The following is a 13,503-nucleotide window of genomic DNA, read 5'->3' on the forward strand; positions in this document are numbered from 1 at the left end:
CGGGATGAAACATGGTGGGAAAAATAAACACAAGTCCTAGATAGATGATTGACATAAACGGAACGGATCCGCTCTCTTTTGGGTAGTTGGGGGGGGGGGGGTATTTCTGAAAAAATAAAAAAAAATGAGGTATTTTTAACTTACGAACGGGTGATCGGATCTCAATGAAATTTGATATTTAGAAGGATATCGTGGCTCAGAGCTCTTATTTTAAACCCGACCGGATCTGGTGACATTAGGGGGGGAGTTGGGAGGGAGAAACCTAAAAATTGGAAAACACTTAGAGTGGAGGGATCGGGATGAAACTTGGTGGAAAAAAACACGAGTCCTAGATACATGATTGACATAACCAGAACGGATCCGCTCTCTTTGGGGTAGTTGGGGGGGGGGGTTAATTCTGAAAAATTGGAAAAAATGAGGTATTTTTAACTTACGAACGGGTGATTGGATCTCCATGAAATTTGATTTTTACAAGGATATCGTGTCTCAAAGCTCTTATTTTAAATCCTGACCAGATCCGGTGACATTGGGGGAAGTTTGGGGTGGGGAGACCTAAAATGATGGGAAACGCTTAGATTGGAGGGATTGGGATGAAACTTGGTTGGAAAAATAAGCAGAAGTCTTGCATACATGATTTACATAATTGGAACGGATCCGCTCAATTGCGGGGGGGGGGGTGATTCTGAAAAAATAAGAAAAATGACGTATTTTTAACTTACGAAGGAGTGATCAGATCTTCATGAAACTTCATATTTAGAAGGACCTCGTAACTCCGATATCTTATTTTAAATCTCAACCGGATCAAGCGTAATTGGGTGGGGGGACAGTTGGGGGGACCGGAAATCTTAGAAAATACTTAAAGCGGTGAGATCAGGATGAAACTGGATGGAAAGAATAGAAACCTGTCTAAGATACGTTACTGACATAACTGGACCGGTTCTGCTCTCTTTGGTGGAATTAGGGGGGGGGGGGTAATTTTGAAAATTGAGGTATTTGTAACTTACGAAAGGGTGACCAGATCTTAATGAAATTTGATATTTAGGAGGATCTTGGGCTTTAAAGTTCTAATTTCAAATTCCAACCAGATCCTGTGACATTCGGGGGAGTTGGAGGGGGGAACCGGAATTCTTGGAAAACATGAAAATTGGAGTATTTATATCTTACGAATAGATGATCGGATCGTAATGAAATTTGATTTTTAGAAGGAATTCATGTCTCAGAGCTCTTATTTCAAATCCCGACCAGATCTTTTGACATTGTGGGGATTTGGAGGGGGAAATCTTGGAAAAACACTTGGAGTGTAGGAATTGGGATGAAGCTTGTTGGATAGAATAAACAAATGTCCTTGATACGTGATTGACAGAATCATACTGGATTCGCTCTCTTTGGGGGAGTTGGGGGGAGGGGTTCAGTGATTTGGCGAGTTTGGTGCTTCTGGACGTGCTAGGGCGATGAAAATTGGTAGGCGTGTCAGGGAGCTGCACAATTTGACTTGATAAAGTCGTTTTCCCAGATTCGACAATCTGGGGGGCAAAAGGGAGAAGAAAAATTAGAAAAAATTAGGTATTTATAACTTACGAGTGAGTGATCAGATCTTAATGGATTTTGATATTTAGAAGGACTTTGTGACTCAGAGCTCTTATTTTAAATCTTGACCGGCATTAAGCCTCTTATTTTCCTTTTTAAATCAATCTATTGATTCATAGAATTTTGTTAGAGCTCATACCATATGATCTCTTGGCTCTTAGCTCTTCTCGCCTCGTCACAAGTGACATATGAGCTCTTAGCTCTTGTTATTGTTTTATAAAGTTGAGTTCTGACAAACAGTCAAACATTAGTGCAAAGAGTAAGGCATTAAGGAGAAAACAGCACCTTTCATATACCGAATAATTTCTGTTTGTTTTAAGTTTAGTGTTGTTCCTTACTTTCAGTTGAAAAACTTGTTTTTTTCATTTAATTAAAAAACGGTCTATTGCCTATTGCTTACATATAGTATATGTTATCGGGAAATAAACAGACAATTTTCGAGAGGTGAATTTTCTCTAGGGAATTTTCAATGGTGGGGTGTGGGGGATGTCACCTCTTAAATACTTTGCTCTTTAAGCTAAAGCATGACTTTCTATCCCAATGCTTTACAAACAAAGAGTGAAGCACAAGGTTAGTTACATTAAAATAAGATAGCTTTTTGAACATTCTAAATAATGTTAGCATGACAAGCAAGATATTGTGGAGGGGATGTGCTCCCCCAACTGTAATAATTTCTGTTTGTTTAGTTTTTAATCCTTATTTTCAGTTGAAAAAATTGCTTTTTTGGTTTAATCATGAAAAGGCCCAAAGAATTCTCAGGAGAAAACGCTGAAATACCACTCATTTTGAATAGCCAAAAATAGCTAGCAATTTATTTTTCTTTATCCCGAGGCTGAGCCCATGTAATTTCAAATCAAGATTTATATGGTAAGCATTTATGTCATCAAAGCTTGTTTTACATTATTCAATGTTTGGAAATAAAAAATGTGAAAGATACTCTTTAATTACAATTTCTGTTATTAAACTAGGGGAAAGCAAAGAGTTAATTAATTTGAGCAAAAAAATGCTTGAAGATATCAGGGATAACAAATATAGCATGTGAAAACATCAAAATATTGTTTAATCAAATTATCACCCAACATATTCAATTTAAAGCAAAGCATCTCATGTTAAACCTATCTAATAACAAACTTTAAGCAACACAGTAGTTTGCTTTGGATGCATGATCTAACTGCCTATGGGCAGTTTAGCCTCTGCATTCCCTTTGTCAACATAGCATTAATCAGCCATGGAAAGGAAGAACATGATGTAAATACAAGTAAGGTATAAAATTTTTCTAGGGTTCTGGCCATTACTGAGATATGCTGTTAGTTCTATACCCTGTAGACAAAATTTTGGAACTTGGAACTTTAAGTTTAGCTTCAGTACAGATTTTGAGAAAGGTAATGCCTCTATCATTGGTCTTTATATGATTGATAATATTCAATGGTTTATGTTTGAAGTATATTGGTCAAAACACAAAAATGTACTGCAATCCTTTTTCTCTGCCAAGACTATGTTTGGCAGACATGTCTTGCTGTCAAGACTCCAGGTTTTGGTTTGGATACAACCAGGAAGGATCAACTGGCTCCCTTTTAGTGTTTGGCACATTTTCGGGAGTTATCCCATCTCTTTTTGTATCCCTCAATGCCATTAAGACTAAAAAGGTTATAGAACATGAAAATGATAATTAATGAGTTTTAACATTTATAGTAATGTTAATGCTTCTCTGTCATTGAAGCATTTTCAATGACATATCTGATGGTCTTTTCTGATGGACAAAACCATTTGAGGGGGGGGATTTGGTTTTGCAATAGGGTCTATGACTGGTTTTCATATTAAGGTTATCCATCCCTCACACATAACATGCCAGGCACAGCTAAGGCATGTGCACACAGTGTGATAGCCTCTTATGGGTATTCAAAAGTGAAGTCAGGATTGTGGTGACTTTCAAATTTTATTCTCCTTGGAGGAAGTGCTGTATACATGTGTATCCAACAAACTAAAATGAAGAAATTTGATTTACCTTAAGACAGAAGATGCTATACAATGTCATCTATTCTTTCTGAATGCTTGTATGAACATGAAATAATTGAAACTGATAATTGGATACAAAGATGGTTCCTGTATTTTGTTTTTCAGTGATTTTCAATTGTGAGGAAGTTCCTGATTTGTATTTTAGCTGTACTATTTAATGCCAAATGTAAATTTTACTCTGTGATTAAGTTTAGGTAAAAAAATTGTACAAAACATCTTTTCTTTTTTTAAAGCACAGGGTTTGAAGTTTCAGTTTGAATTAAAGTGAGAAAGTACAAATTCTGGGAGACTTTGTTCAAAGAGAAAGATTGACTGGACACCAAATGAAAGAGTGGTGTAGAGTCATTTTTGGAAATCTGTTCTTTTTTGACTGCTCTATCTGCAATACATCAATTGTCTGCCATAAGGGCTTCTATGCTATACTGTAGAATGCAAGAACTGCAGAACATAAGAAGAATGTTACCATAAAGCTAATGCCAAATCAGCTTCATCTCTCAGCAGCCTGAGAGACCCACTCTCTCAGGCTGTTAGCCACTTCAGTTAGCCACTTTCCATGGAAAGTGGCTAACTGGCAAAACTACCCATGCACCTAGGTGCTTATGTAGTGCAGGGGTTGCAGAAATTACATGGGCTCTGAAGACAATTGAGTCTGATATTCTGAGAAATCAGTGGACCTTTCCACAAAGGTCACACCAAGTCTAGATCCCAAAAGAAAACTAGGACCCATGCTGTTACTTCTCGGCTCAGTTGGATTGGAATCAGAAGACCTAGTCTGCTAGACTAGGTAACATTTAGGATTCCTAAAGTAAGAGGTAAGATAAGGTAAAAATTTAAGAATTCCTTACACACAAATGTTAAATTGAGTTCTGAGCCCCCAAGAAGTATAACTGGTAGATCGAATCTTAATCCACATTAAGTTACTATAAGATACCATATCCTCATGCAGTAAATGGTGTGCAGAAGAAAACTCTTTCTCTCTACCAGAAAGATTGAATTGGGTCAGATGTCCAAAAAGTATGACTAGGACACTGACTGTTTACTCTCGCAGAGCATGGTTGAGATCCAATATCCTCTTTTGCTGTATTTTCTGATGATAGAAAATTAGGGACCTCTTTCCCCAGAGAGACCATATAAAAAAGCATAAACCAGTGCATGTAACTGAGTCTTGTGCAACTTAATTCCATGCAACAAAACCTATGTGTAACTAAACACCTATTTGACTGAGCCTCCATCCAGGGATGCTTCCTCATCAACGCCACGCTCTTTACGCTAAAGTTTGACTCTTTCTCTCAACTCTGCTTTTTAAAACAGTAAAAAACTTTAGCGTAAAGAGCAGGACGTTGATGAGGAAGCAGCCCCTTTCATATACGAAGTAATTTCTGTTCGTTTTAAATTTTAATGTCGCTCCTTACTTTCAGTTATTTTTTTTTTTATTTAATTTCTGAACGTTTTTGAATCAATGCATGTTTTGATTTTGGCTCTCTGCAGAGGAATTCTTTTGATGTAGCTATTGGTATCAAAATTCCATTTTTTAGGGTTTTGGATACTATTGAGATGGGTCGCTCCTTACTACAGTTCGTTACCACGAACTGTTTGATCAGCCATGATTTTGTCTAAATCAGGGTTGAGTCTCATTGGGTTTGGTTGAGTGGGGGTTCAGTTGCACGAGGGTTCAGTTAAACTGGGGTGGAGTTGCACAAGGGTTAAGTTGTACAGTGTTCAGTTGTACAGGGATTAGCTTACAAGTTGAATTAGTTGAATGGGGGGGGGGGGGTCAGCCACAATAGAACCATTTTTATTAGGGGGTAAAGGAGTTACCAAAAAAAACTTTACAAGATGCAATAAAGATTCGTTTACATTTATTTTTTATGATTTTCACATAAATCAAACACAAATTTTGAAGGGTGGGGTGTCAAACAGGATAGACCTCCCTGGATCAAGCCCTGGTATGGAGCCTAAAGCATGCTGAGGTTGTGAACTCTGACCCTTCCCTCTCCAAATGAAACTGACCTTAAATAAAGTCAGGCATAACCAAAACTCTGGATACATCAGCAAAGGTTTTGTAGTATAAGTCAACTTCTTTCCAAGTTAGAGAAAACTCTGTCATCTAAAAGCTTAACACAATTGGACTTACCATCTAGAAACTTTCTGTAGCAACATTTTAAGTTGCTACATTTACCTTTACCTTACTAATTTACCTTAGCCCTGGCTAGAACAAGGACTTAAAATTTCAAGAAGACTTTGTTTAAACCCCTTTTTCAGAAAAGATATGGGTAAATTTAGTAATTATGGAGGTATAAGCTTGATATTTTTTAGGAAGCAGCTTGCTTGGCATGTGTATTTCTATTATCAAACAGTTTGTGGTCGCAAACTGTAAGTAAGGAGCAACTCAGCTAAATAGTAACCTTAACTCTAAAAATAGATTTTTGATATCAATAGATCAAAAGAATCATCTTATTATACTGATCCCAAATATACAATATTCATCAAGTTTAGTGTTATCCATCAAAAATTACGAGCCTGAGAACATTTGGCCGATTTTTGAAATAGAGGGAAACAAAAAGAATGTAAAGAAAGTGGAGAAAGCATTAAAATATGAACTAAGGAGATGTGACGTGGAAGTCATGGATAAAATTGCCAAAATTGCCAAGGATCTAGAAGATGCAGCTATACAGCATATTAGAAAAATATCGTGCTGGCATGTTAATAAATTGAGAGAGAGTAGTAAATCTGGACCTGTCCCAGTTAAAGATAAGAGCAGACCACAATTAGTGATAAGGAATGAGTTAGAGAGAGATGGGCAGAAAATTTTGAGAATGTGCTAAACCAAGATAGAGAAGAAAATGAAAAAGTTTATGATACCTTAGATAGGAATATTAAAGGCTACAGAGATGGCAATAATTATATAGGGCTCAGAAGCACGGGCACTCCAAAACGCAGATGAAGATTTACTAGATATTTTCTAGAGATTGCCTACAGATTGTTCTTGGTATCCAGCTGACTAATTGTATTTCAAACAGCAGACTGTACGAAAATTGGGGTTCAATCCTGCTTTCTAGGGCAATAATGAGAGAAAGGTTGAGATGGCTAGGGCACGTTCTACAGATGAAGGATGACAGATTGCCAAAGACTGTCCTTTTCAGTCAACTGTCTAGGGCTAAATGGAAAGCAGATCGTCCGCGGCTGGGATGGGAGGATGTCATAAATAAAGATTTGAATGAAATGGGAGCTTCCTGGGAGGGTGTATAGAGGGAAGCTTTAAATAGATTGGGATGGGGGAGGAGCGTCCGTAGCTTTGTTTGCCTCAGGTAGTTTGGTGCTGTGGTGAGTTGTTAGTAGTAGTAGTAGTAGTAGCATTGGATATTATAAATATCTTAATAACAAATACTAAATTATTGAAAAGATCAGTACCAGCCCGGAAATATTATGGTTTCTACTAAATTTTCATGTGGAGATGTTCTGGCGGATTATCCAGGAGCTATTTTCCACCTGTTTTGATTTCTGAGAAATAATTTTCACGGAATATGGTATCCCTAGAGTGATTGAGAAACCGATTAGAGATTTAAGTCTTATTCAAATGAAAGAATGCTAAGGAGAGCTTTTTAGACTGAATTGTCTTGAATTTCAAACAGTTTTACAGGGAGGGGGGATTTTCAGCAAGGATGAAACTGTCTGGAGGAAATTTGACTGGGGGAAGGTTTACTTTATGTTGGATGAAATTTCACAGAAGGAAATTTCTGTGAGGGGGAGAGTTGTCCTCTCCATATAATGAAGGGTGTTACCCTCCTTAACTTTCTCTTTATACTAAACTTTGACTGTTTGTCCCAATTTTTGTTAAGAGTGTTTACAAAAACATGGGGGCTTTTTAATAGGAATAGGAAGCTTTTTTTAAAAGTGTTAACAGCTTTAGCGTAAAGAGTGGAAGGAGGAGCTAACCCTTCATATAAGGAATAAATCTTCAAAAATTAATTTGCAATTTTTTTCATACATGGTGAGCCAAGTTCAAGCCTGCATTAGTTGAAAAACATTCAGAAATTAAATAGAAAAACAGGTTTTTTTTTAATTGAAAGTAATGAGCAGCACTAAAACTTAAAACAGACAGAAATTATTCATACATGAAAAGGGGTTGTCCCCTCCTCATTTGCCTCACTCTTTATGTGAAAGTCTTTATTGTTTTATAAAGTTGAGTTCTGACAAACAGTCAAACATTAGTGCAAAGAGTAAGGCATTAAGGAGAAAACAGCACCTTTCATATACCAAATAATTTCTGTTTGTCTTAAGTTTAGTGTTGTTCCTTACTTTCAGCTGAAAAACTTGTTTTTTTCATTTAATTAAAAAACGGTCTATTGCCTATTGCTTACATATAGTATTTGTTATCGGGAAATAAACAGACAATTTTTGAGAGGTGAATTTTCTTAGGGAATTTTCAATGGTGGGGTGTGGGGGATGTCACCTCTTAAATACTTTACTCTTTAAGCTAAAGCATGACTTTCTATCCCAATGCTTTACAAACAAAGAGTGAAGCACAAGGTTAGTTACATTAAAATAAGATAGCTTTCTGAACATTCTAAATAACGTTAGCATGACAAGCAAGATATTGTGGAGGGGATGTGCTCCCCCAATTGTAATAATTTCTGTTTGTTTAGTTTTTAATCCTTATTTTCAGTTGAAAAAATTGCTTTTTTGGTTTAATCATGAAAAGGCCCAAAGAATTCTCAGGAGAAAACGCTGAAATGCCACTCATTTTGAATAGCCAAAAATAGCTAGCAATTTATTTTTCTTTATCCTGAGGCTGAGCCCATGTAATTTCAAATCAAGATTTATATGGTAAGCATTTATGTCATCAAAGCTTGTTTTTACATTATTCAATGTTTGGAAAAAAAAATGTGAAAGATACTCTTTAATTACAATTTCTGTTATTAAACTAGGGGAAAGCAAAGAGTTAATTAATTTTAGCAAAAAAATGCTTGAAAATATCAGGGATAACAAATATAGCATGTGAAAACATCAAAATATTGTTTAATCAAATTATCACCCAACATATTCAATTTAAAGCAAAGCATCTCATGTTAAACCTATCTAATAACAAACTTTAAGCAACACAGTAGTTTGCTTTGGATGCATGATCTAACTGCCTATGGGCAGTTTAGCCTCTGCATTCCCTTTGTCAACATAGCATTAATCAGCCATGGAAAGGAGGAACGTGATGTAAATACAAATAAGGTATAAAATTTTTCTAGGGTTCTGACCATTACTGAGATATGCTGTTAGTTCTATACCCTGTAGACAAAATTTTGGAACTTGGAACTTTAAGTTTAGCTTCAGTACAGATTTTGAGAAAGGTAATGCCTCTATCATTGGTCTTTATAGGATTGATAACATTCAATGGTTTATGTTTGAAGTATGTTGGTCAAAACTAAAAAATGCGCTGCAATCCTTTTTCTCTGCCAAGACTATGTTTGGCAGACATGTCTTGCTGTCAAGACTCCAGGTTTTGGTTTGGATACAACCAGGAAGGATCAACTGGCTCCCTTTTAGTGTTTGGCACATTTTCGGGAGTTATCCCATCTTTTTTTGTATCCCTCAATGCCATTAAGACTAAAAAGATTATAGAACATGAAAATGATAATTAATGAGTTTTAACATTTATAGTAATGTTAATACTTCTCTGTCATTGAAGCATTTTCAATGACATATCTGATGGTCTTTTCTGATGGACAAAACCATTTGAGGGGGGGGGGGATTTGGTTTTGCAATAGGGTCTATGACTGGTTTTCATATTAAGGTTATCCATCCCTCACACTTAACATGCCAGACACAGCTAAGGCATGTACACACAGTGTGATAGCCTCTTATGGGTATTCAAAAGTGAAGTTAGGATTGTGGTGACTTTCAAATTTTATTCTCCTTGGAGGAAGTGCTGTATACATGTGTATCCAACAAACCAAAATGAAGAAATTTGATTTACCTTAAGACAGAAGATGCTATACAATGTCATCTATTCTTTCTGAATGCTTGTATGAACATGAAATAATTGAAACTGATAATTGGATACAAAGAAGGTTCCTGTATTTTGTTTTTCAGAGATTTTCAATTGTGAGGAAATTCCTGATTTGGATTTTAGCTGTACTATTTAATGCCAAATGTAAATTTTACTCTGTGAGTAAGTTTAGGTAAAAAAAATTGTACAAAACATCTTTTCTTTTTTTAAAGCACAGGGTTTGAATTAAAGTGAGAAAGTACAAATTCTGGGAGACTTTGTTCAAAGAGAAAGATTGACTGGACACCAAATGAAAGAGTGGTGTAGAGTCATTTTTGGAAATCTGTTCTTTTTTGACTGCTCTATCTGCAATACATCAATTGTCTGCCATAAGGGCTTCTATGCTATACTGTAGAATGCAAGAACTGCAGAACATAAGAAGAATGTTACCATAAAGCTAATGCCAAATCAGCTTCATCTCTCAGCAGCCTTTTCCATGGAAAGTGGCTAACTGGCAAAACTACCCATGCACCTAGGTGCTTATGTAGTGCAGGGGTTGCAGAAATTACATGGGCTCTGAAGACAATTGAGTCTGATATTCTGAGAAATCTGCAGATAGAATAGCAGATGTATATGGAAAAATGTTCCAAGATACAGTTGTCAAAAACTGTTCCTTTCAGTTAACTAAGTTTGCTTATTTTCAAACCAAAGCTCTTGGACCCTATTTTCAGTAGATGACTCTGGATGAAGTCAGCAGAAAGCAGTTGTTGAAAGAGTTAACTTTTCTGCATTCCAATGAAGTTTCAAAGCCAGTTTATTTATGTTGCCAGGAAATTACCCATTGCAACATAAAAAGACATGTTAGTTGACAAGTTTAAGCTAGTCTAGTTATTTTGATTCCATCAGAGCTTGGAAGGATCAACAACAAGTGGAACAATGTGATCCAGGGAGCCTAACTTGTCTGAAGTCATAAAAAATGCAGTGATCATTTCACAGGGTCTTCCAGCATTGAGTAGGGTTTCTCCCTTTCTGAGCTCTGCTTTTTCTTTCAAAAGCTTTCTGAAAACTGAGTTTTGGGGTCCATTTTGTATTCAAAAATAGTCCCTAGAGAGGTCCCCAAGTCCCAGTTTTTCACAACTTTAACCTGTGGCAGCCCTGGGCTCATATTAACCAAGGATAAAAATTTTGTCAAAAACAGGCAGGTGACAGAAAAATTTAATTTCTAGCTGATTCAGGAAATGTAACCACTACCTCAAACAGTTTTAATAATAAAACGTTATTTTGGAAATAAACTCATGAAATTTAGGAAAACTGCCTTAAACCCCTAAAAGCAAGGGGGTGAACTGAAACAATGGAGACACCATGGTCAAACCATAAAAAGAAAACTCACAACCTTGAACAACAAGGAAAATCACCATTTTACATGGTAACACTAATGTGTCCTTTTTTTTCTTTGTCTTTTCTCAACTGCTAATGAGGCACTGAGGCATTATATAGAGCTTTTTAAGGGTTCATTTGAAGGAAATTTTTATTTAAAGCTTGCCTCTTTGCAAATTTCCCTTAAATCTTTCCTTACAACCTCTTCCCACCAAATTCAGGTACAACCTGATTTGTGGATGTAGTATATACTGCAATCTGATGGCTGGACCATACTTCATTAGGAAATTTTGTACAATATTATGGGAGTTACACCATTGAACAGTATAATTTGAAGTAGTCCCTTGTTATCCCTGAGCTCAATATCCCAAAACCTTTTTTCATGGCCACCTCAGATGAATGACATTATCTTGAAACAAATTTTGCTCTAGGCTAAATATATCCTGAATAACTAAAACAAAATAATTGGAATAAAATGGGGTTAGTTACTGTAAAAAAAACTTGTAGTTACAACATAATTTAGCTAGGACAAAATTGAATACATTATTTAATGTTTTTCTTATGCTCTGTTATTGTTCAATATTCTTTTCTTAGATAAAGTCCATTTTGAGCCCTTAGAAGGGCCCCAAAAGGTAAAACAGTTCATAGTTGCCAAAATTTTAAAAATATGTCTAAACAATAAAACTATCTAGTGAAAAAAACTGTCATTTTTAATTTTATGCCCCCTGACATTGGGGCAAATTTTAATTCACCTCAGAAGCAACTGGCCCATTGAATTATGAAAAACCACAGAAAAGTCAACAAGTGGTATATTTACTTTCATTATGCTAAATTATTTGTTAATTTGGTAAAGCTTTAGTTTTATCACAAGCTGTCTAAACTGGAAACTATGCTGCAAAGCAGCACAGCAGCAATGTTAATTCTAAAAGCATGTCCATTTCTGGTTGACTCTCCTCCTCCACAGGGCAAACTAAAAATGTGTAAAGTGGGCAGGTTTTTGAAGCTGAGGAAATAGTTGGGGTTGTACAAATTATATTTCAAACATTAATTCTAGTTATCACTGGTAATTTCTATATAGGCCTAGTAGGAAGTCAAAAGATAAGTGAAAACTCATACATCCATTAATGTTTAAGTTTAAAATAATCATCTGTATCTGAACAAAACAAATGTCCAATTTTGCTTATAAATAATATTACTGTAGAATGAAGTGTATTAGTCCATGAGCCCTGAGGACAGTGGGGCAAGGTCTGTATTCTAATACGTTGAATTGTTAGTTGATCAGATTACAGACCTCACCCTGCTGCCCATAGGGCTTGTTGACTAATACACATTACTCTACAGTAATGTCATCTGTAAGCAAAATTGGATGCTTTGTTTTGTTCAGATAACCTACAGCTGGCTAGTTTAAACTCAAAAGTGAAAGCAAACAATCTTAGATGTTAACATTAATGGATACATGATTTTTTTTACTTATCTTTTGACTTCCTACCAGGCTATATAGAAATTACCAGTGATAACTGGAATTAGTATTTAAAATATAATTTCATTCATATTGTACAGCCTGAACATTTCTTGTGGCTTCAAAACCCTGCCCACTTTATGCATTTATAGTTTGTTGGAGGGGGATTTTAGAAAGCTAAAAAATGGATGTGGTTCTAGAATTAGCATTTGTAAGTGCTATAGTATGGAAACTCTGCTCTACAGCAGTTTCCAGTTTGGGCAGCTTGTGATGAAACTAAAGCTTTACCTAAGATTACTGGCTTTAAATGATGAATGTTAACTAAAGTAAAATAGCAATAGACTCTAGTTGATACAGTGTCTGTCTCTGGAAAACATCCTAAGCCTCAGCTCAAACAGACGTTTAATGTGAAAAAATCGCTCAGTTGAACATATTTAATACATAATATCTTATTTTTACACGAAAATAAAGGATAAACTTACCTCAAGTGTAACTAAGCCTCGTGCGATATATTTGAATTTTAATTAATCATTATACAGTGTTGCCTATTTTAGTTTGACTAAAAATTTATATTCGTTTCTTGAGGGGAATCATGGATAAAAACTAAATAGATTTATATAAATGACAAGTTAAAGAAAAATATACAAAAATTAGGGTAATATACACTTAATTTTGTAATACTGCGCTGATAGAAATGGGAATTGGTTACAGCAATCCCAATAAATTTTCAGTTTTATCAAATAATTTGCTATCTAAAAAATGAAAATACCACTTGATGTGCTTTTTACACGGATTCCTCATTTACTAAAAGCTGACATTACAAGTGTAATGTCAACTTTCCCCTTAGGGAGCCAAGTAAAACTTTCGTGTTAACATACATTATTTGGTTTGCTTATTGTTCTTAAACAATAAGTTTGTAAGGTCAAATAAAAATAGTCCCAAAAATGAAATCAGCAAAACTAAAAAATATCTAATATAAAAATGTAATATAAAAACCGGAACAAAAATATAAAAATATATATAAAAACCGGAACAGCTCAGCTGTTCCGGTGCTGTGAAATGGTTTGGGTCTTTGCTATGTCAA

At 35.5% G+C, this 13,503-nt stretch overlaps 1 protein-coding gene and 1 long non-coding RNA gene across 2 annotated transcripts in view; one reads left to right on the top strand and one right to left on the bottom strand.

The window, feature by feature from the left end:
• Positions 1–12,997, bottom strand: part of LOC136041003 (probable 4-methylmuconolactone transporter) — a 101,364-nt gene extending 88,367 nt beyond the window's left edge. The window contains exon 1 of the mRNA XM_065725496.1: positions 12,902–12,997. The gene's annotated coding sequence lies outside the window, so the exon portion shown is untranslated. The remainder of the gene's footprint in view (positions 1–12,901) is intronic.
• LOC136041005 (uncharacterized) overlaps positions 1–13,503 on the top strand; it is a 73,045-nt gene that overhangs the window by 39,115 nt on the left and 20,427 nt on the right. The window lies entirely within an intron of this gene.

This window comes from Artemia franciscana, chromosome 21 (assembly GCF_032884065.1).
Source record: "Artemia franciscana chromosome 21, ASM3288406v1, whole genome shotgun sequence".
In the NCBI taxonomy this organism is placed as follows: Eukaryota; Metazoa; Arthropoda; class Branchiopoda; order Anostraca; family Artemiidae; genus Artemia; species Artemia franciscana.